Below are 23,425 nucleotides of genomic sequence, written 5' to 3'. Positions count from 1 at the left end.
TGAACAAGTTAATCCAAATAATATTTCTACTTCATAATAGTAATTTGTGTGATCTTATGGAAGAACTGGGAGTCAAATTTTAATTGAAAATAATATTTTAAATTTTGACAATATAGTCTTTAGCCAAATTATGATACGGGTCAAGTTTTATGAACCCTTATATTAGTCAATTCAAACTGTTAAAATGATGATAGTATTTTAAAGTAGCTATCGTCACCGTTCAGGCAAAAGTCACCAAACCTAAAAACATAGTTTTGAGATATCGCCATTTGAAAGTTTGGAGTGAAGGAAAAATCAGATTTTAATGTTTTTAAGGTTTTATCTACATTACATTATTTTCTCATGTCTTCCTAATAATTTCTTTAATGTACTTTTACTTTTTGATGCTAATTATAACATCTGGAAGGTTGTGAAGGAGGCAAGGTAGCTCAATTATGGTTTGGTGACTTTTGCTTGTTAATAATCTGAACAATGTTAGCCAAAAGAAGGATAGTGAAAAGTAGTGATATAAGTAATAATAAAGATAATGTGGTAAATAATAAGTTTTATTGAATGAAATAGTCTTTTAACATGTTTATTTTGTTATGTTTTAAGATATAAATACCTAAAGTAAATGAATTAAGTGTTTTTTTAATGAAATCTAATGATATTAACAAACCAATGAAAATTATGAAAATTAAGTAATGACATAATGAAAGTAAAGAAAGATTAACAAATAATAATTAAATACTTAATTAAAAAATTAAAATAAAAAATGTATTATATTATACTTTACCATTGCAATTTCTTTCCATGATTTACAGTGAAAAATTATTACTTTAAACTCTTCAAACGAAAAATGTAACTTTTTCACTTATTATAAATCGAACAAACCCACAGCTTTAGGTATTTAGTCATTATTATAGTGACGGTTTGGATTGCATTAAAATTGGGCAATATTAGTCAAATTTATATGCTTTACAAGAGGTATTTATTATTTAAAAATAATAAATGTTTCATAATTTAACATCTATTCCGGTAGGTAACCTAATTATGAAACAGATAGTTTTTTTCGATAATGTTTACATTAACTATTTTAATTATTATTTAGACACCATTTTTATATATAATATCTACTGACCGATTATTTTATTACTATTCAATGAAAGTTATATTTTTTATATGTTACTAAGGGCTCATTTAACCAACAATGTACGAAAAAGAGAGTGGACCACTGGTCCACTGATTAAATTAGCTACAAATTAATAACTTCGTATTGCAGGTTAATTTTTAACCACATTTATTTACCGATTTGCAGAGCGTATAAAAATACAATCCACCACTATGAATAGATAAGCAGCCAATACTACTACACTTCGGCATTATTATCCAGTTAAAAAATCGTGTAAAATATGTGCTAAAACCGTTAAAATTACAACACTCGAATAAGTCATCATAAGGAACATAGAAAATGGCAGCCATTCTGAGTAAGTAAGAAAATCAGAATGGCAACTGAACGATGCTAATATTTGTAGAGTTAACCAACTTAACCATGCAAAAATAACAATAAGACTCATTCTATAAATAATAATTGTAAAAATTCTTTGCATTTAACATTATTTAAAAAATATATAGGTATGTTATTTAACAATAGTGGCTTTTCAGCAAATGTGGGCACATACAAATTATTATAATGAATAACTCAACTATACTTACTAAATAATTTCAGTTTTAGGTCATCAGGCCGTTATAACACACATGCACCGTTATAGAAGGTTGCTTATTTCCCGTACAACTATTTTAAAAATGCATTATTACCTGATAAAACAATATTGATATTCTAGCTAAAATATAGGTACAATAGAAAAATGTTAAGATAACGGGAATAGCCTCGTTAATATTATTATGGAATGTCAAACCTCCTAGTAGCTCATTTATGGCAACACTGAGGAGGAAAATGCAAAATGTCAGCCTCAAAAACAGCTGATGTATTATGCATTCAATGTCAGAAAAACAAGAGATTATCTATTTATCGACGGCATTACAATGATTAGGCAATTATATTGCTATTTAGATGACAATTGCCAAGAAATTATTTATGCTGAGCGCATTTTCCTGTATGAAAGGACAAAGTAGCCTGAGATAGACCACATTCCGAAGCAGATATATTCTAACCTGCCCTTTGGACATCTGCGTATAGTGCTGGCCTTTCATACGGGGGTTTAGGGTATAATTCCCGGTAATGTCACAATATATTTAATATGGGATTTTCTCAAAGTCTGGATGTTTGTGATTGTTTCATTTATATTACTGATTACTGAACATATATAATTTAGAAAAACACTTTCTGAGAGAGTATATTATAACCAATAGAAAAAATCTTTTTTGGAAAAAGTAAGCCACCCCGGCCGGGAATCGAACCCTGCATCTCCACGGGTTTACGCCCCATTCCGTCGCATTTAACCTATATGCTACGGCGTGACATACTAATTGCGACAAATTTTAACTATTGGTCACTATTTAATACCTACTCATCAGCGCTCTTCCAAATCAAGCTACTTTGGCAATCGATTTTTGTTTCTTAAATCAAAGTAGGTAACTATTTACTATTACTTTGATTGATATTGAAATTGAATCTCTCAGAAAGTGTTTTTCTAAATTGTATATGTTCAATAATCAGAATGATATATTCTTAAATCTTGTGAATTATTCATTGAATAAAAGAAATAGTTAATTATAAATTACTGATTACACTATTGTTATTGGGCCTCGAAAGAATAGATATGTACTTAGATATATATTTAAACACATAAATAGAGAATAAATAACATACTTATCAGTTATCACTTAACTCCAAAATCAATTAAAAAAGTAATAAATTTTAATATGGCATTAATATATTCTACTTACGCGAGGGTGACGTTATTTTATAGGTAATAGGTAATACTATAAAAATAGGGCAGGTATACTTAGTTAACTCGGATTCCTCCATGTACTTACTTTTTAACTCATATTACTCTGTCGATTATCAACATATTGTTAACACCGGGGAACACAGACTTAATGGGAACTGAAATACCTAACGTGTGTGGAGTAACAGGCAACCGATCTTGAGTATGGAAGGATATGGGATAAACTTAAACAGGTGTCAATAATACGTCATTCTAATGTTGTTATTCGTTCTGAAAACTGCTCTCGGTTTATGCACTGACGCTCATTTAATATTGATGTGTTTGAAGGTTGCAATACACGCTACTACACGTCTTTAATGTGTGATACCATGTGACGTCTATAATTTTCGTAGGACGCTCACATATTCAAACCCCTGCTTGAAAATGTAGTGTATTGAGGTAGGAAACTATCTGAATTCTATTTATTAATCTGTTCTGTGGTTAACATTTATTATTCTTTGTTTTTATGTCATCGCTTTAAATTTGTATTTTTTTATGTTCAATATTTAAATAAATTTGGATTAAAATTTCACCCAGTACCTACCCACAGTCAAATAATTCCATACCTAGTATTATAGCTTTAAAACAGTTTTCACACAATTGAAGGCAGTGACGTCCCGTGGGGGTAGGCTGATTGAGCGTCGCTTGGGGGCGGCAGTTACTCGAAGGGCGGCAAATCGAGGAGAATCATTTGGAATATATATAAATAGCTACATAAACTTGGTAATAACGAAAATATCTTTCCATCAAAAAAATCAGCTCACTGGTTTTATCGGGTTTGCGTTATCTAGTTTACTTCTATTGCCCTTCGACGTCCTTGGTGACCAGAAACGACACGTGCAGATTTTTGAATAATTAGTCTGATATTTTGTTAGTAATGTATCCATACAACACATTTATTAAAAATTGGACGCATAAAAGGATGATACAAAAACTGTATAAATAATGAAGCGGCATTTTGGCGCTGGCTAGGGGTGGCATTTTATCTAGGTACGTCACTGATTGAAGGCTTGACGGAACATGAAAGCCTTTGCACGCAAGTCAATGTAATTATGTTTAGATGTTCGAAAATTAAAAATTTTCTATAAAATACTTACCTTAACATGCATACCGGGACATGCTCAGCGTACGTCAAAATGGAGCTTTTATGCTATTTTCAAAGCATGATCCTGGACATTCCTTAAACGTTGTAGATAATCTATTTACATAATTTTGAAGCCTTATTATTCTTTATATTTATTTTAAACATTTGATGACTGCATAAAGTATTTTTATTACATAAAATAGTATTCTTTTAAACCTCTCGCTCTAATGTTTTAGAATATAGTCATATTTCAGTACGTCCATGTGAAGTGGTGTCAAGATTTTTTATATTTATTAATTTTTAAAAGCATTTATAAAACTATTAGTAAAATTCATGTCGACATTATTATAGTGAAATATTTACAATAAAAAATTATATTGATAATCTCTGTGATCCCAAATTTCATGCTTGCAAAGATCATGCTTTGAAAATAGCATAAAAGCTCCATTTTGACGTACGCTGAGCATGTGGGCCGTTAATAAGGCACAATGCATATTATATAATATATTATGCTATAAATTTATAGATACCGAAACAATAATATAATATATATACACAACTACGATATACATTTATACGATTAAAGCAAACCTAAGCATAACCAGTACATAAATCAGTTTGCGTGCGGGAAATTGGTTTAAAATTATTAAGCCAGTAAGACCTGAATTGTTTTCGAGTGCAAGGTTACTTGAAAACTATATGTAGGTAGGTACATATCGTCGGTGTTTTGTAAAAAGGGCGAATCAACCAAAATGCTACTTTACAGGAGGAGGGTTTTTAACTTTTGACATTTATTTGTTTTTTACCTGTAAATGAATATAAATATCTAACAAGTTTATAATAAAGCTTAGAAAGAATACTGTCATTATAATAGGTATTATTATATAATATTTTAAATGGCCTAATATGTCACATTTGCTTTTATTTCGTAATTTTAATTAATTTAATTTTAGTCGATTATCGTTTTTAAGTACTTTCCTGTGGAGATAAAAATTCGCCGTTTTTACACAACAAAGCTAGTGGGGTACATGTTGTATTTTCATTAAAATCTCGATTTCGCCAAAATGGTTGATTCGCCCTTTTTACAAAACACCGACGATATATGTACATGGCCGCGAATGGACGAGTGGATACGTGTCCGCTTATGAAGACGTGGGTCTAGGGTTCGAATCCCGGGGCATGAATATTTAAATGGTATTTTTCAATGCGTGTTTGGACATATATCAATGAATATTGGTTGAGCAAGTGGCGAACTTCTTTTCTTCTAAAAAAAAAATCTGTTAAAAAATGTACTAGGTAGTGAGGTAACCAAAATCCACATGGAATTGTAAAGCCAATGATGAAAACAACTACATAACATAACACCTAATGAAAGAATGTTCAATGATATACGTTGCAGAGGAAGACACCGCGTTTGGTGGTTTAAGAATATCCGTGATTGGTACGAGTACAGCTCCGCCGAAATGTTCCTAGGCAGCATGAGGCAAGAAGAATTTATAGGTAAATTGGTTATTCATACCAAATCAACCATTGCTTAAATATTATACAAAATCCAAAGGCGGTTTATCACATTGACAGAATCTTTGCAAGGGGTTCCAAACCTGTCAGAGCATCGGGCCTCCACGTACCTAAAATCGCTTCTGTCTTAATCTTAGATACTATGTGTCTTTTTTATATTATATTGACCATTCCAACATGTATTTTACTCAGATCTGTCATATGGTGGCACGTACGAATGTGTTAATTACTTATGCATCTATTAATATTTGTGATTTTACCTGATTGTTCATCTAAAATCTAAATGATAATTAATATTATGTTTCAATGTATGAAAAGGACTTTTAGGTTTGCAATAATGCAATACGTTTTTTATCTTAATATGGCCTTGGCAAAGAGCATAATATGACCTGAGTGATAATGAAACCTGAGTGATAATGAATAATGAGATAATGAAACCTGAGTTTCAATTGTATGATAATAAAAACTCTACCTACATAGAAGAAAGTTTTTCTTCAATCTCATTGTATATTTTGAATTGATACAATTTTCGTAGTATTTAGTTTTAAATTTTCTCCGCCAGATGCCACTAACAAGTATACAAATGAAGGGGGAAATGAAAATATAATTTTAGAACTGTTACTGAATCATTTTTAATGAAAAAACTTGAATGTTTTCATTTGGATTATTAGTACCGACCCTAATATAATGAGTACCTGTAAAATTTATTATGACAGCTGAATGCAATAAAGTGATGGTAAATCATATTCTTATCGCTAGATGTCTCTCCTGTTTTCCCGCGCATGCGGCTTACGAATCAGTCATATTGTACCGAATCAATATCTTCGCAAAAATCCAAACGTACAACTGTTTCTTTCTCGCGTTGCATTTTCCTATTGTTCGAATGAGACAGTAATATTGCACATACTTCGTAGCCAGGTGTGAATAGTTTTCCTGGAAAATTGTAGATGTTTAGAATGAAAGATGTGTTTATTGTGCCAAATATTGAAGAAACTAATTAAAATTGCAATTGCTTAGGTTTTTACATATTTATTTATATGTATTACATTTTATATGGTTTTAGACATATTAAGAGTACCTATCTGACACAATGTTGGACAAGAAAAGACCACGATATCATTTAATTACACCTGGAAGCAAACTTGATTTTCCATGGAGCAAATGAAGTCTTGTCAGAAACTACGAGAATCTTAAAAAGATACTTAGATATTTTTCACAATCAGATTTTTTTGCGTATTTAAAATAATCAATCGAATATATTTTTAATTCTGACAATATAAGCGTATATTTTTACATTATGTCCAACTCTAGTGGCGTTTTATTGCGCATGCAACAAATTGAGAGAGCCTTCAAACCTGCCAGTGCCTCGTGCACCCACGTACCTAAAATCGTAATTGTGTAGAAGTAAATGAAATCGCCTACCTACGTAATGGCAATGTGCCAGCCAATAGGTACTTATAGAAATATCTAAGATTCATATTAAAAAGCTGAAATTTGCCACATTTGTAGATCAATAATATCAAATGTGTTATGGTTTTCGGGGCGGGCGCGATGTGTAATAACTTTTGATTGTACCCGATACTAGATACTTTTGATCTACAAATAAAACTATAGGTTTCCCAAATTTCAGCTGCCATTGTTGTTGCTTATGGGAGCAGACGAAGCAGTCCTTTGTTTGCTAGCCTAGTGGTATATACCTATAGCCAATGGCAGGGTAAAAATGTCGGTCGGACAGTCGATGAACAGTTGTCGGTCATCCTCAAGTGGTACTAAACGGTCACTAAACATAACATTGAAAGTGTGGATAAAATGGTACCTACATACTTTTGGACCTAGGGAATTGGTGTTGATCGAATTACTAATACCCAACTCTCGTAAAAATAAAGTGATAATGTCTACGTTAAAGTAAATAGCCCTTCAAAAAAAACTCTTTTTTAATACTTTAACTAATTATTAGTATTTCCTTTTTCCATTAATAGCGAGAATAAACTTTTATTATACAGTTGAAATACAAAATTTCTATCAGTTCAAAACGCATTCGGAGCCATTCATTGGTTGGCGTTGTACCTAGTATACGATTAGCAGCCAATGAGGTATCGATTAATTAGTATGGAGTGGTTATCAGCCAATGATATTTCATATCGGGTTTGCCCAAACTGTATGTGGGCAATGTACGATTTTCATATGTAGAAACGTCTCCATAAGCGCAGCCTCAAACCTCATTGAATATTCCCAATACCTAACAGTGACAGCAAAGCGCACCTATTTGTAGTGTACAGAGCCTTCTCTAATTCTTTCACTGCATACGCGGAAATTTTCACAACGAAGAAAAGCAACCTACGTATTATTGTGTACCATAATAAAAAAAGTGTTTGACGCCATATTTGAAATTTTGACATAAGCTATCGGCGCAATTATTTTCGAGTCGGGTTTCTGTTGATAGTCGAAAATAAATAATAAGTAAACATTAGTCGGTGTCGGTCGCCATTGAATTCGCTCGCGATAATGAAAACAGTGTCATTTTCTTATCAACATAACGACTGATATCATATCACTGTTTGTTTTATGTTATTTTTATAAAATATTTATTTGTTAAATAATATTATTCCGCTCTATTTCACGGCAATACTTTTGAGTTTTGATAGCGTTCCAAATTTAAATCAATGTCATATTAGAGATGTGTTACTTTGATACTTTTATGATTTTACACCATAAAAATAATTAATAACATTACGATTTAATACGTCTGTGATATATATTTTTTACATCTGTGGAAGTATATTAGAAAGTTCAGTGTTTTTATTGTTAATCCAAGAGACATCCAAGGACTTTTGAACTATGGTTTCTATATAAAGGTAAAGAAATTTTTCATTAAGTACAATATTATCTATTGGTAGTAATGTAATGAACCGGCTATATATTATAATACAGTTCATTTTACGGGTATATTACGACATGACTATAGATAATTAGATAATATACATGCACATGATCAAATCAACGGCTACAAGAGATTATGTACTAATTTAAAAATTGATTTATGTCACATCTTACTTACCGGTATATAGAAAATACATATGCGTGAAAAAAATATAATATATTTTGTACGTAAAGCATGACCCCCACAGCTGCTGACAGGGCTCTAGCCTGGGGGGCCGGGTTCTGATGGCCCCCCGCGTGGCGCGTCTATCTTATAAATGATATACCTAAACACACATCGGAAATTTCCTCTAAATGGTAAAAAAGTCGCCTATTTTCCTTTAAGAATATTAACATTTTAAAATATGTGATTGCGTGATGCAAATTTTGATTATTGTGTGTCGATATTCGAAAACACCATAATTCGAGTGGATTTATTGAAAAATACAAAAATCGCAAAAAAATACACTGAATAATTTGGAAAACGTTTCTGTAGAGCAGTGCTCCGCAACCGGTGTGCCTTGGCTATTTTCTGGATTTCGGTTAATAAAAAATATCCTCGGATTTCCGACAAAACAATCGCTGAAGCTCCTATTTTCGAGTCAAAAAAGGTCGCCTGCGGCGCTATTTTACTACGCTAGTATTAATATTTTAAAGCATCTTATTGTAGGATACAATTTATTAGTATTGTGTCAATACTCGACAAATAATTATTCCTAACCCGACAACTAACCATAATTATATTAATATAATATAACCATACGAAAAATTGCTAAACATAAAATCAATACCATACATTTTAAAAGTGCTATTTTAGAGTATCACGCTGTCTTCAACCTTAGCTATAGGTAGGAGGGCCCGCCAAAGATCTTGGCCTGGGGTCCCCCTTCAGGATGTGGGGTCCATGTTTTGGTGTATAAATTGTTTTACGTGTGGTGTGCCGCAGTATTCTGGGAAGACCTTTGGTGTGCCGTGAGTGGGAAAAGGTTGCGGAGCACTGCTGTAGAGCGTCACACTGCTTTTAACCCTAGCAATAGGTAGGGGGGGGGGCGACAATGATCCTGGACTGGGGGGCCGTTTTCGGATGTGGGGGCCATGGCGTAGAGTTATAAGCATACAAAACTTCTCTAGGGTAATAAGTTAGGGGAGTAAAATAAATTAACACATACTATCATTTTGATTTGCTCTTTCATTAATTCATCCCTTATTAGCAATGTGTACCTATGTATTTTGTTTCAATGTTTTTAAACTGACGCGTGTCTTTAGTGTCCTCACAAATTCTCACTAAAACAAGAAAACTTGTTTTTAAAAGCATAAAAATACAACTATAAAAAAAGCTTTCAAAAAATTACCCATTTAAAATGGTAACTAAGAATTCAGGAAGTGAAAATATTTTAAGTTAAAAGAATTTATTGTTTATTGAATCGATAATAGTAGGTACAATTACGATCTTAGAATAAGTTAAATCGAGATGAAGAGACACTTAAAGTTTTAATGTAAAACAATAATAATAAACACATTGTATATTGTACAGAGAAATTTTGCGTCAGTTTCGTTTAAATGCAAGCTATGTCAACTGTACTTGAAACTATTGTTCCCTCAACGTCTCAATAATTCACCCAAACAGGTCAGATAATGTTGACATATAAATCAATAGAATGCTGTTTTACTGTCTTCTTTCTACCTACACAATGCTATTATATTTTAGTTATGTTACGTAAAGTCCGGACCCTTTGATTGCACCCATGCGTGCGCGCCTATGAGCAATTCAAACAATTGGAGACGCGATGTCTTCTTCCCTACATACCTAATAAGTGGATACCTAGGTATCAGTGACGTCTCTATGCAAAGTGCCGCCTTTAGGCAGACTTCCAATGCCGCCCCCTTTCATGCTTAGTCTCAAATTGTATGCAAATTTGTTAGGTACCATTAACCTATTAGTTTTCGGCTATCTTAAGGCTATACCTCAGTTGAGGCACGGTCTAAAAAGATAGTGGCTAGGCGATGCGCGGATTGCGGGTCGCGGGTGCAAATGACGAATTTCAAACGAAATATAATTTGTCATATAAATCCAACATGTGTCCATTTAATGTTCTGTTTATTGTTAGAAAGCGGCCGTGCATATCCACGGTTGTGCATATATGACGGGTGGTGGTGGGCACTTTTTTTTTTTGTTCTATCAGTAACAATAAAAATATATTCATTGACATGTTTTCTTTTTAAAGTAAATGGGTAACGTTTTTAGTCATCTTTACACGATTTAAGAATTAATACGCCCGTCGCCATCACGAAACAAATTGACGTGTTTCCAGCTCGACGTTCTCTCTCCGAATGGCAGCGAGTCCAAAATTTCGTCGCGCCTATAGTTTAAAATAATTTGCCGTTTCACTGATGTATCACCTTAAGCAGATAAATGCAAAAAAATCTTGACTTATTGACATATATCTACCTAGATACATAATTTACAGATGTTTACAGCATTTTCATAAAATATATTCTCAAATATTGATGTCTTTAGGTACCTACGTGGAGGTGTGATGAGCTGAAAAGTTTGGAGGCCCACTTATGATTATTTTTTCAACAAAGAAAATTTCTGAAAATCCGCTACTGTTTTGCCGTCCCGTGGGGGTAGGCAGATTGAACGTCGCTTGGCGGCGGCAGTTACCCGAAGAGCGGCAAATCGAGGAGAATCATTAGGTATATATGTTACGCCGAATGTGCGAAATTGAATATTACATGAAATGGGCAAAATTTTGCCTAAATCATGAAAAATGCAAGCCCGTTGCCTTATTCATGAATTAGACAAAATATCTGAAGAGTGCGTGAATTCGGCAGTAATTTTTCTGCCTAGTTCATGTATTGGACAAATTAGATAGTAGCGCTACGGTGGTATTTTTTGCAACTAAACTAAATGTATCAAATGCTCATGCATTGGTCAAAATGAACATATATTATCTATGGTCAAAATAGATGATCGCGCTCCGGTGGTGTTTTTTGCAACTAATCAAACTAAACAAATGTGTCAAATGTCATTGATTATAATATAAAAATATACCAATCAATAACTATAATGACGTTCATATCCATTTAATATGCGCAAAAAAATCTAGAACTATAATAATTATGATAACGGAAGAATTTTATTGAAAAGTATTTTCGCGATTTGATTCGTGCTTGGGTATCAAACGTGCAATGGTCGATTGAATGTTTGTGATAGTTTGTTGACACTTGATAGCTTACCTCAAAATGGACATTCAGTTGAATAATTTAATTCAGAATTACAAAACCTAACCTAACCTAACCTAATAATAAGAATATTATATTATGTCCATATATAACTAATAAAACCATCCGTATTAAATTTACTTTTTCTTCTGTCATGTTGACAGTTCAAGAACTCCATACCCTGGCGAATTCATGTACTCAGCAGAAAATTTACCTAATTCATGAATAAGGCAACAGGCTTGACTATTACATGAATCAGCCAAAATTTTGCCCATTTCATGTAATAGTTAATTTCGCACATTCGGTGTAACATATATAGAAATAGCCATCCAAACTAAGTAATACCGGAAATATCTTTCCATTAAAAAGTTCATCTCACTGGTTGGAAACAAAATGTATTAATTACTATAAAAGTTGTAATAGGACTATAATGTTTTGTTGGGTTTGCGATGTCTAGTTTACTTTCGTTTTCCTTGGACTTCACGTCCTTGGTGAACAGCAATACCACGTGCAAATTTGCGAATTATAGGTATCTAGGTATATAATTACTGAATTTTGTGTAAAATGTTTGATAGTCACTCGCGAGTTTTGGAAGTTGTCAGGCGTATTTTTAAATGTATCTGAAACCGTGGACTCGCAATACCGATTAATCGTCTACTGAAGCAGGGATGGCATTTAGTGGTATACATTTTGTTAGTAATGTATTCATACAACACATTTCTTAGATATTGGAGTCATGAAAGGATGATAAAGATATTGTATAAAAAAATGTGATGGCATTTTGGCGCTGCCTAGGGGCGGCATTTTTTCTAGGGACGTCACTGCCCTTTACAATGTGCTGCCCCTAAGTAATACATGACCTGCCTACCCCCACGCATTGACCCCACATCGTGAAGCGGGCCTCCAACCTATCGCTAAGGTTAAAGGCAGTGTGATGTTCTACAGTAGTGTTCCCCAACTGGTTGGTATTCCATGGAACCCCAAGGCTCCGCGAGGGAAAATTGTGCGTATTTCGTCTATTTTTAGCGATAAGTACTTTTATTTTTGAATAAATTAATCTAGAATTAATTATTGAGTTGTCGGCACTTGGCATCGTATTATGTATGATGCACTGATCACGACCTCCTTTTATGGCAGTCAAGTAACATGCGACCCTTCGTCATATTGGATAAACAACCGTTACTCAAATACACTAAAAATAATTATAAAATAAAATTGTACACTTAAATAGACATTTAATTATATCAATCATCAAATTACGTTGAATTGCATAGCATCATTTTCTACATTCGACTTTTTTTAAATATTGCAGCAAATTTGTGGTGTGTTTATCTCACTTAACTAGTCGAATCGCCACGCCAGGCCCCTTTTAAGCCCGGACCCCAGGCTAGAGCTCTGTCAGCCCCCACGGGACGTCACTGATAGGTATAGATCATGGCCTCCACAAGCGGGGGGCCCGGTGAGGCAACTTGACCATATAAGTGAGATAAACACACATCACAAATTTGCTTTTGCAGTCAAAAAAATCGCCTGCGGCGCTATTTTCCTTCAATAATGTTGTTTTAAAATTATGTGGTTAGACGGTACAATTTTTAATTGTGTATCGATACTCGACAACTCCATAATACAAATGGATGTATTGAAATATACAAAAAAAAAACACTGAATATACCGCTACACCATTTGGAAAAAGCTACTGTAGAGCGTCACACTGCCTTTATTCTTAGCGATAGGTAGGGGGGCCGTGAAAGATCCTAGTCTGGATGCCCTGGAATAGATAGACAATCAATTGTTTTGATTTTAACATAATTAAACAATATTTATATCGTATAGGTATCTAATAAGTACCTACTTCTACTTGTTAAAACTCGGACAAATCACCCCTTCGCCAAAGAGCTGATGATTGTAAATTGCATTCGGTTTTAATGATTATCTGCCATTTAAGACTCGGTCTGATGTCATCGGTTAATTTTCTTTCGTACAAATTCCCGGACACGATGAGCGACATTATTTCATTCGATTTTTCATCTTTAACGGTCTTTAGATTGACGTTCAAAATGCACCCCTGCCCCTTTCTTAGAATATTTTGCCAAAAATAAACTGTATGATCACCTCTGAGCATCGTTAAGGGTGTCCAACTCAAAGTTGTAAAATGAAAACCCTATTCTATGCAGATAAAGTGTTGCTGAAAATGGGGTAGGCACTAAAACTCCCTAATGAATAAATTAGCTGCTAATAATTTCTCACGGCATATTCATGGGTAGCAGAATTCACACGTCTTGTAACTGATATAACTTATAGCAATATATATATATATATATATATACAATACGTGCGAATTCCCTATTGTATATATGTATAAGATTTGTTTTCCAGGCCCGGGGTAAGTAATATAAAAATATCCAATACATATTTGTGTTGCAGTTTGAAAAAAAAAAGTTGTTTAAATAGATATTTACCGGTCATTGTTTAGGATATTTTTGATGAAGATCACGTACGATAAGACCACGAAAGCATGAACGTCAACCAGAATGCCGCCATTTTCGGTTATATTTAGAAACAATGCATTCAATGTTACCAATGGAGATAAGTAGTATTAATATCTATGTAATCAGCTACGAATTTAAAAAAATGGAGTAGGTATAATAAACATTTTATTTATTTAAAAAAGACACATTGAGCACATAACAAATTATTAGTTCAAGACGTTCACAACATGACATTTCGGGTAAATCAAATTTATAGAGAAAAAATAAACCGAAAAATAATTTTATAGCAAAAGAAATAAAATAAGAAAAACAACATTAATTCAAGAAAAATACAAACTAAATAATAAAATAGAATTTTAAAATTAAAATTCATATTGCATCGATACAAATGTCTACATTGACATTGACCAGCCGTACAGCCCTCGCTATTGGTGCCTGGTGAGCCTGACATGAGTAAACAGTTTTCGCACAAAATAGGTCATGGCTGCAACCACGCGTGTAATTGACGGGTGCATAGAAAGTCAAATTTTCCAGAATATCAGGATTGGAAACTATACCACGTGAGAGCAGAGAAAAATGCTTTAGGAGAAGAGGTGACCTACGAGGTTCAAGAGAATGAAGGGCGAGCATTGAATAAAGTTAGTCGGAAAATACTCGACTACTAAATAGTAGGGAAATATTTATGTAACCCTACAAGGTGAGGGTTGTATTAACAGTTTTTTACGAGGAATAGTTGTTAAGCAAATCGTCCTACCCATTGGGTCCTTCCACTGGATCAAATAGGTATACATTGCAAAAACAACATGATTTTTCCGCGACCCCAGCACTCGAAATGGAGAATTTTACGAACCGGAGCGCTCGGTAATTTTATGAAAATATTTACATACTTATCTAATTTTATGTATGTTATAAAAAATAAGTGTGTGATTTTTTGTTATAATTATGGCCATTCTAGCTCAAATGGTAAAATTATTTTTTCCATGAGACGGAACGACCCGGAACGGCGCTCCGGTGCGTTCCGGTCCATTTCGAGCACTGCGCGACCCACGACATCGTATGTATGCAAAGACGGACGTTCTATGTGACCTATATGGTAGCACAACGTAGCTATTAGTAGAAAAGTCAGCATTACTCCCTCTATTAAAACTACTAGCGATATCCAGCGACTTCGTCTGCGTGAAATACAGAAATAAAAAGTAGATAGTGTGGAAATATGGTGATTCCCCCTCCGCCCCCCCAAATCATTGAAATAGGCAACGGTAGTGTTTAGACGCATATCCATTGATTTGAGACTCAACTCACCACTTTTGCTATTTGACCACTATATCTACTTTTACCACGATTCACTAAGTTAAATCCCAGCCATATAATGTAACTTCTTTTGAGAGGTCTGACGTGAGAGACGGTACCTAATGTGTAGGATCCTAATTTCGCCCATACTTTCCATTTATGTGGTTTCCGGAATATTCTTCGTTTTCATTCCCATCTGATTACAGCCTCAACTTCGCAACATTACTTATCTGTTCACGTTTTCATGTGATCTCTGAGGATTTTGCCTGCGATGCATACATACGAGTATCCTCATTTCTCGTCTTGTAGTAGTAACGATTGCTCCCGATTTCGTTCGTGTGGTTCGGTAATGAAAAGTGGAATGCTACACACAATACAAACTATGTGTTATGCATAATTATCATGGAAATAGTCGAAAGCGCTAACGAAAAGGAAATTATTTCGAAAACGTACCTACTTACAGACTTTTCAATTTTATTATTAATATTTATTCTGGCCTGCTAACTAAAAAGACAGTGTTTTTGGTTTTAGTAAAATGAGAACACAAGTTTTAAACTATCTTTTATCTTATAGAACAGGGTTGGCGAACCTATGACACGCGTGCCAGAGGTGGCACGTACGAAAATGTAGCTGGCACGTGAACGATTTACAAGTTCAATTTTTTGTACATAGTATTTCCGCATTCATCATTTTATATTTTTCATCATTCTGTATACCTATACATTTTTAAGCTGGCAATACTGCTGTTAACATTATTGTTATTTTTTCTCAAACATAATCGATAAAAACTGAAAACCGTTCAGTGATGGGGTAGTACTTATGTTATTATTATGAAATAAGTGTGGTTAAAATGCTCCCACGATCTCTTTGAAAATATTCAAATAATAAAAGATATGCCTTCGGCTAAAAACACGGTGGAAGATAGAATCTCAAGAACTCAATTGTTATTTTTAAACATTTTCAATAGATTTCATAAAAACTTTTTTTTGACACGTCAGACAGTCGAAAAATAATATTTGGGAAAATTTTACTCGAGCGTGTAAAAAGGTTCGCTGACCCTGTTATAGAATCTAAAAGTATTGGATTGTTTCGACATAATCAATAAATAGACACTATCTTTTTAGAGAGTAGGTATGTCAAAACAGTCCAATATTTTTACATACCTAATATAAGAGAAAAAGTAGTTTAAAACTTGGGTTCTCATTTCACTAAAACCGAAAACTGTCTTTTTTCCTTAGCATTATATAATTATTTCTTTTCTTTTGACTATGTTCGATCTTAATACGATCATATCGGCCTTCACAGGCTAGAGATTTTTATTAACAGATTTTTGTTTTTACGAGAAATGGATATTAGCCACTTGCTCAACCAATTAGGTCCACACTCTGACTCAAACACAAATTCAAATACAATATATTGTGTACTTGCCAGACCCAGGAATCGAACCTGTTATAGGCCGACGTCCAAATCACTCGGCTATCGTGGGCGTATTGTATAATAATTAATAATAGTTTAATTTTTAATAAATTTCTTTAGCCCCACCCTATATAACCGTCCAGATCTACATTAACTAGACAGGTATCCACCTACTAACAATGATATGAAAATACAATTAAATAAAATTATTTAAAATAAATTTTAGGAATTTTCCTAGAAATTCAAATTACATAATAATATGTACTTATGCTGAGTGTGTCTACCTACACGCCTCCCTAATGGATTTTTAATGGTGTTTACCTGTGGCGAAAGAAAACCCAGTTCAATTTTTGTTCATTTTGCTTTCTTCGTGATTTCGTCACGACTGAAATATGATTAAAATATCATATTATTATTATCATAAAGAAATTTTCAGTTATTTTAGATGGAAAATATTTAAAAGTAAGGCAGTTTGCACACGGAAATTCGACAATGCAATATCAAAATAATGTTAGTATATTTTTGAAGTTCGTTACTCGTTTTAAAAGTCATTGTACCTACTATCTCTATAGGACATAAAGAAGCAGGCAGGGATAAGGAAACAGGGGTAATTACCCCAACCGGAGCGCTCGATAATTTCATGAAAATATTTCCATAGAAAAATATATGGTACTGTTCGGTTATCAGGAATACAGCGGAAAAAACATTTTGAAAATAGCCGATAAACTGGATTATTTGTCAGGTTAACCTAACCTAAACTAACCCAAACTAACAAATAATCCAGTATATCGGGTATTTTTAAAATGTGTTTTCCGCTGTATTACTGATAACCGAACAGTACCAAATATATTAATATATAGTTTTATAATTTTATGTGAATTTCATAAAAATAAGTGTTAGATTATTTATTATGTTATATTATGGCTTATCTATCTCAGTCAAATTAATTTTGCCACAAGGCGGAGCGATAATTTTGGGAATTTTATGAACTGGACTGCGCTTCGGTCCATTTCGAGCCCTGTTTTAAGGGCATTGAAAGCTCAAAAAATACAAAGAAAAATCTATAGGTAAATAGATAAATAAAACACTGAGGTTCAATTGAAATCCAAGTACAGTTGAACTTCAAATTGTTCGTAAAATATAACCTGACAAGTTGAATGTTCACTGTTTATTGGGTTTTGTGTGGGGTACTTAGGTGACAGAACCCTCTGTGAACCCCTCAGTGACGTTCCGAGACAAAATGCCGCCCCTAGGTAGCGCCAAAATGCCGCTCCATTTTTTATACATTGTCTTTTATCATCCTTCCATGTCTCCAATATCTAAGAATTGTGTTGTATGGATAGGTACATTACTAATAAAATAATATATACCACTAAAATGCGTTCTTAAATGCGGGCCGTGTCGCGTTTCTTCTTCACAAAACTTGGCAACATTTGTAATGATATTTTTAGCCTGAGATCGCAAAGGTTTAAGCAATATTAAATCAATAATCGATAATCGATATAATGACGTATCGTAGGCCAGTGTAACAGACGCTATGTAAGATGGGCGTGCATCTTTGGTTTCGACGGCCAACGTAGCTTCCGTGTGAACTGGTTAATAAGTCAGAATGTAATAATTATTCGCAAATCTGCACGCGTCGTTTCTAGAGTTACCAATGACGTTAAATGGCAACGGAAGTAAACTAGACGTCGCGAACCTGACAAAAAAACACCGTCCTCTCAAACCTTTTATGTCAATAAACACATTTTGTTTCCGACCAGTGAGCTGATTTTTTAATGGAAAGATATTTTCGTTATTACTAAGTTGGGTAGCTATTTCTATATACTAAATGATTCTCCTCGATTTGCCGCCCTTCGAGAAATTGCGGCCCCCAAGCGACGCTCAACCTGCCTACCCCCACGGGACGTCACTGGAACCCCTTCTCTGCGCTATTCCATTTTCTGCAGTTTTCTTGCTTTTGTGTGGCAGTTAGTCTCAACATAGTAAAGCTGTAAAATAAATTCAGTTGTGATATGGTCGGGCATTATTGGAGTTTTCTAAAGAATACGTATTCGTTAGCGTATGTTAATTGGCTCACGAGATATTAAATGTGAGATAGTGATAGTGTGAAAATCGTACATGGTTGTGACCTATCATTCGATACCTTTCAGACGATGTATCTTTCAATGATCTATTCGAAACACGCGCGGAAAACTGTGAACAAACGTCAGTGAAAGTCTGCCACCGTTGGGGAGGAGCTGACCACTCTATGTTTACTGAAATGTAGTATTATGTCAATCTACAGAAGTAAAAGGAAGAGGAACAACCCTAACATGGCGTGTATCGCTTATGCGGTGTCCTGTAAATCAGTTTGGTAACCCTTGACTCGGATGATTAAATTTTCACAATCTATCTATTTAATCAAGTAATTAATAATTCACGACATGAATCATTGTATTATTGATATAACTCAGTGACGTCCCGTGGGGGTAGGCAGATTGAGCGTCGCTTGGGGGCGGCAGTTACTCAAAGGGCGGCAAAACGAGGAGAATCATTTGGTATAATATATCGTCGGTGTTTTGTAAAAAGGGCGAATCAACCATTTTGGCGAAATCGAGATTTTAATGAAAATACAACATGTACCCCCACTAGCTTTTGTTGTGTAAAAACGGCGAATTTTTATCTCCGCAGGAAAGTACTTAAAAACGATAATCGACTAAAATTGAATTAATTAAAATTACGAAATAAAAAGCAAATGTGACATATTAGGCGTTTTAAAATATTATATAATAATACCTATTATAATGACAGTATTCTTTCTAAGCTTTATTATAAACTTGTTAGATAATTATAATCATCTACAGGTAAAAAACAAATAAACGTCAAATGTTAAAAATCCTCCTCCTGTAAAGTAGCATTTTGGTTAATTCGCCCTTTTTACAAAACTCCGACGATATATAGAAGTAGGTATCTAAATTTAGTAGTAACGAAAATATCTCTCCATTAAAAAAACAGCTCACTGGTTCGAAACAAAATGTAATAAATTAACATAACAGGTTTAACAGGACGGTCATTTTTTTGTCGGGTTCGCGATGTTTAGTTTACTTCCGTTGCCCTTCGACGTTTTTGGTCACGGTTGATAAAACATACTGTATAAAAAAAATGAGGCGACATTCTGGCGCTGTCCTGGGGCGTCACTGTTATAACTGAATGACAAACATGATAAGAAATTAATAACTTTACTATATACCTATTATGTGGGTCTGAAGGACGTAGGGACTACCATCTCGCCAATAATTTACATCAAGATGTAAATTTCGAAATTATACTATTTCTCAAATAATATAAATTATAGTAACTACTTTTGGCTTACGATATCTCTTTCATATCGTACATAGTGCGTAGACCAAAATTACAGTATAGAATTATATATAGGTACTATAATTGGGGTGTGGTTAATGGTTGAATCAATGAGGTTTATTTTTTTCGCTGCGCTCGTGGAGACGTTCTCACAAACGAAAATCGTGGATTGCCCACATTCAGTTTGGACTCTCATTCGCTGAAAACCACTCCATACTAATCAAGTTATACCTGATTTGCTGCATATAGTTTAATACCAGTACACCAACCGTTCAATCGAGAAATGAAAAAATCGAGAAATCACAAGCTCTATTAGAGACGTTTTTATTCGCGGTGTGTGTAGGTATAATATACGGAATTTTACCACTGATAAATCAATTATTAAAATTATTATCATCAGCCTGAATCTATCCACTGCTGGGTGAAGGCCTCTCCAAGCTGATTTCACTTCTCTCGGTCCTGTGCGATACGTTGCCACGTACTTCCGCAGAACTTTATCATTCCATTGATCCAGCGGCCTGTAGGTCTACCATGCGGACGTTTTGTACCCCTCGGGTACCACTGGATGACTAAATTTGTCCAACGATTGTTCCTTCTTCGAGCTATGTGTCCACCCCATTTCTATTTGAGTTTTTTAACTCTATTACATCGCAAACCCTTGTCTGTTTCCTTAGGTATCCTAATCTTAATGGATATTAAATTATATAATGTTACCATTAATTATTTATTTTTTATTTCTTTACCATTGTAAAGGGCCCACATGCTCAGCGTAAAGTATGTCAAAATGGAGCTTTTATGGTATTTTCAGAGCATAACCCTGGACATTTACCTAAGAATAAGGTAGTATTTTTTTGAAATACGCCATTTCTATTAGCATTTCCCAGTGGTTAAACTACAACATATGGCCGTAGCCATAAATAGACAAACGATAAATGAAGTAGGGAGTAAGATCATGGTAACGCGCGTGTTTGAACATGTGCCGTTTAAAAAAAAATTACACCACTGCACATGGATGTATTGAAATATGACTATATTCTAAAACATTAGAGCGAGAGGTTTAAAAGAATACTATTTTATGTAATAAAAATACTTTATGCAGTCATCAAATGTTTAAAATAAATATAAAGGATAATAAGGCTTCAAAATTATATAAATAGATTATCTACAACGTTTAAGTAATGTCCAGGGTTATGCTCTGAAAATACCATAAAAACTCCATTTTGACCTACGCTGACCATGTGGGCCGTTAACGCGAAAAACGGCGTTGCCATGCTATTTAATGTTTTGGTAGGTTCCTACTTCATAACTTTGCACTCCGGCTCTGGGATGAAAATGATATAATATACTTATATATTATCTATGTATTTATTTATTACTACATATTATATGAGTATGTATAAGTGAATATCATTTGATCTAATTTTATGCGAGGCAATCAGGCAGTGTAGAAAAAAAGTGCAAAAAAGTGCATAGTTCTAAATATTCTAATAATTATGTCATGTTTCCATAAGTTTCATAACACGGTTCGTAATTAGTTAGTTTTGCATAATGTCAACTACCTATTCGACGTTATAAATGCATATTGCATGGCCCTAATGTCATAGTTTGAGAATCGCCACTCCGTAATCTAGATAAGGTAATCTTAATTGTATCAAATTACTTTAGGAAGCAAAATTACGAATCGCAAAATAAGTAGGTAAGTCAGTCTATTTATAAACACTTTTAGAATCGTTGACACGTCACGACTGTTGTAGCTTTTACGGCCTATTTTATCGAAAGTAATACAATAGAAATCCGATTGTCCGCAGCACTAAACGGGTAGGTATACCTATACATAATCCGGATTATAAAAGATGCGATCAAGTAAAAAAAATATAATACCTCATAACTAGGGAGCGGATTTATATGCAACAAAAAACATGATTATATGCATGCACGTATGCACTTGAAATCATTAAAATATGCAGTTAAAAATTGTCATTTTTTTGTGGAAAAAAATGTAAATACCGACTTTACCCAATATTACTGACAAAAAATCGAATAACTAGTTAATAATTTTTCAACATAATACGATAGCAGAACAAAAAAACACAAACAATGAATATAAAGTTAATCAATTACAATTTTCAAAATAGTTTTTTCACAAGTACAAATAATTGAATAATAGATGCAATGTAAACAAAACACAACTTAAAAAACAAAAACGACACACTTAACTATTCCTAAATACTATTTTCTGTTTTTTGCCCGAAAAAAAAATATTTTTATAACAATATTTTTTTCAATATTCTGGCATTAAATTTTTCCGCATGGTCAGTATTTTGTTTATATGCGGAAAACGACCTCAACGTCCACAGAGGTGATTGGGCAAACTTTAAACAAAGGTGCCTGAGTTGACTTCACTTTTTCTGATAAATCCACATCACAAAAATGCAAGTGCATCTAAACTACATATCTGCCTTCCTAACTTAGTTATATTTCGATAAAATAATTTAAAAAAAAAACTAAAATTATAAATTCAAAAGCTCTAAAATATGCATTTATTTATGAAATATGTACTAATGTCTCAAATATGCTCTAACGTCTCAAATGTGCATTTATATGCACAATACAATTTTATTTTTGGATTCTGTGTCTTTCAAAACGGATTTCTGTGCAACTCTCATAGCTGTGCATACACCCTAACAAAACATGCACTAGCATATAAATCCGGGCCCTACTCATCACTACTCTTTATTATTAGTTTAGGGGTTGATGAAGGTGGGGTGGAGATATAGTAGTTTTTGCTTGGATGTTGTGAGGGGAGTTTATTTGTGGTTACAAGAATAGCTAAATACAATAACAAAGATGACAGCGTGAGGTTATAATCGCTGGTACGGATGCCTGGTGAGATCGGTAGATTGATTGTTATTAATGAGCTGAGAGACTGGACTCGAGTGGAATGACGGTTGACTGTGACGATTGTCGAGTGACCGGACTCAATGTGAGAGTGGTGCGTCGAGTAACGGGCTCGATTTGTGCGTAATGATTTATGGATCGTCTTTTTTATTTATACAAATGCAGTCCATATATTACATGAGACATTGTCGCAATTAAAAAATAAGGTACTGTTCGGTTATGAGGAATACAGCGGAAAACACATTTTGAAAATACCCGATATACTAGATTATTTGTAAGTTTGGGTTAGTTTAGGTTAGGTTAGGTGAGGAATA

General features: G+C 33.8%; 1 protein-coding gene across 1 annotated transcript in view; it reads left to right on the top strand.

Moving 5' to 3' along the window:
• The first annotated feature begins 8,008 nt into the window (after nucleotides 1-8,008).
• Nucleotides 8,009-23,425, top strand: part of LOC147074864 (synaptic vesicle glycoprotein 2B-like) — a 70,223-nt gene continuing 54,806 nt past the window's right edge. The window contains exon 1 of the mRNA XM_085942994.1: nucleotides 8,009-8,387. The gene's annotated coding sequence lies outside the window, so the exon portion shown is untranslated. The remainder of the gene's footprint in view (nucleotides 8,388-23,425) is intronic.

Source organism: Rhyacophila brunnea, unplaced genomic scaffold (genome assembly GCF_057557595.1).
Source record: "Rhyacophila brunnea isolate RB1 unplaced genomic scaffold, BYU_Rbru_1.0 scaffold_15, whole genome shotgun sequence".
Classification (NCBI taxonomy): Eukaryota; Metazoa; Arthropoda; class Insecta; order Trichoptera; family Rhyacophilidae; genus Rhyacophila; species Rhyacophila brunnea.
Note: the sequence above shows the minus strand (reverse complement) of the source record. Positions and strands in the feature narration are given on the sequence as shown.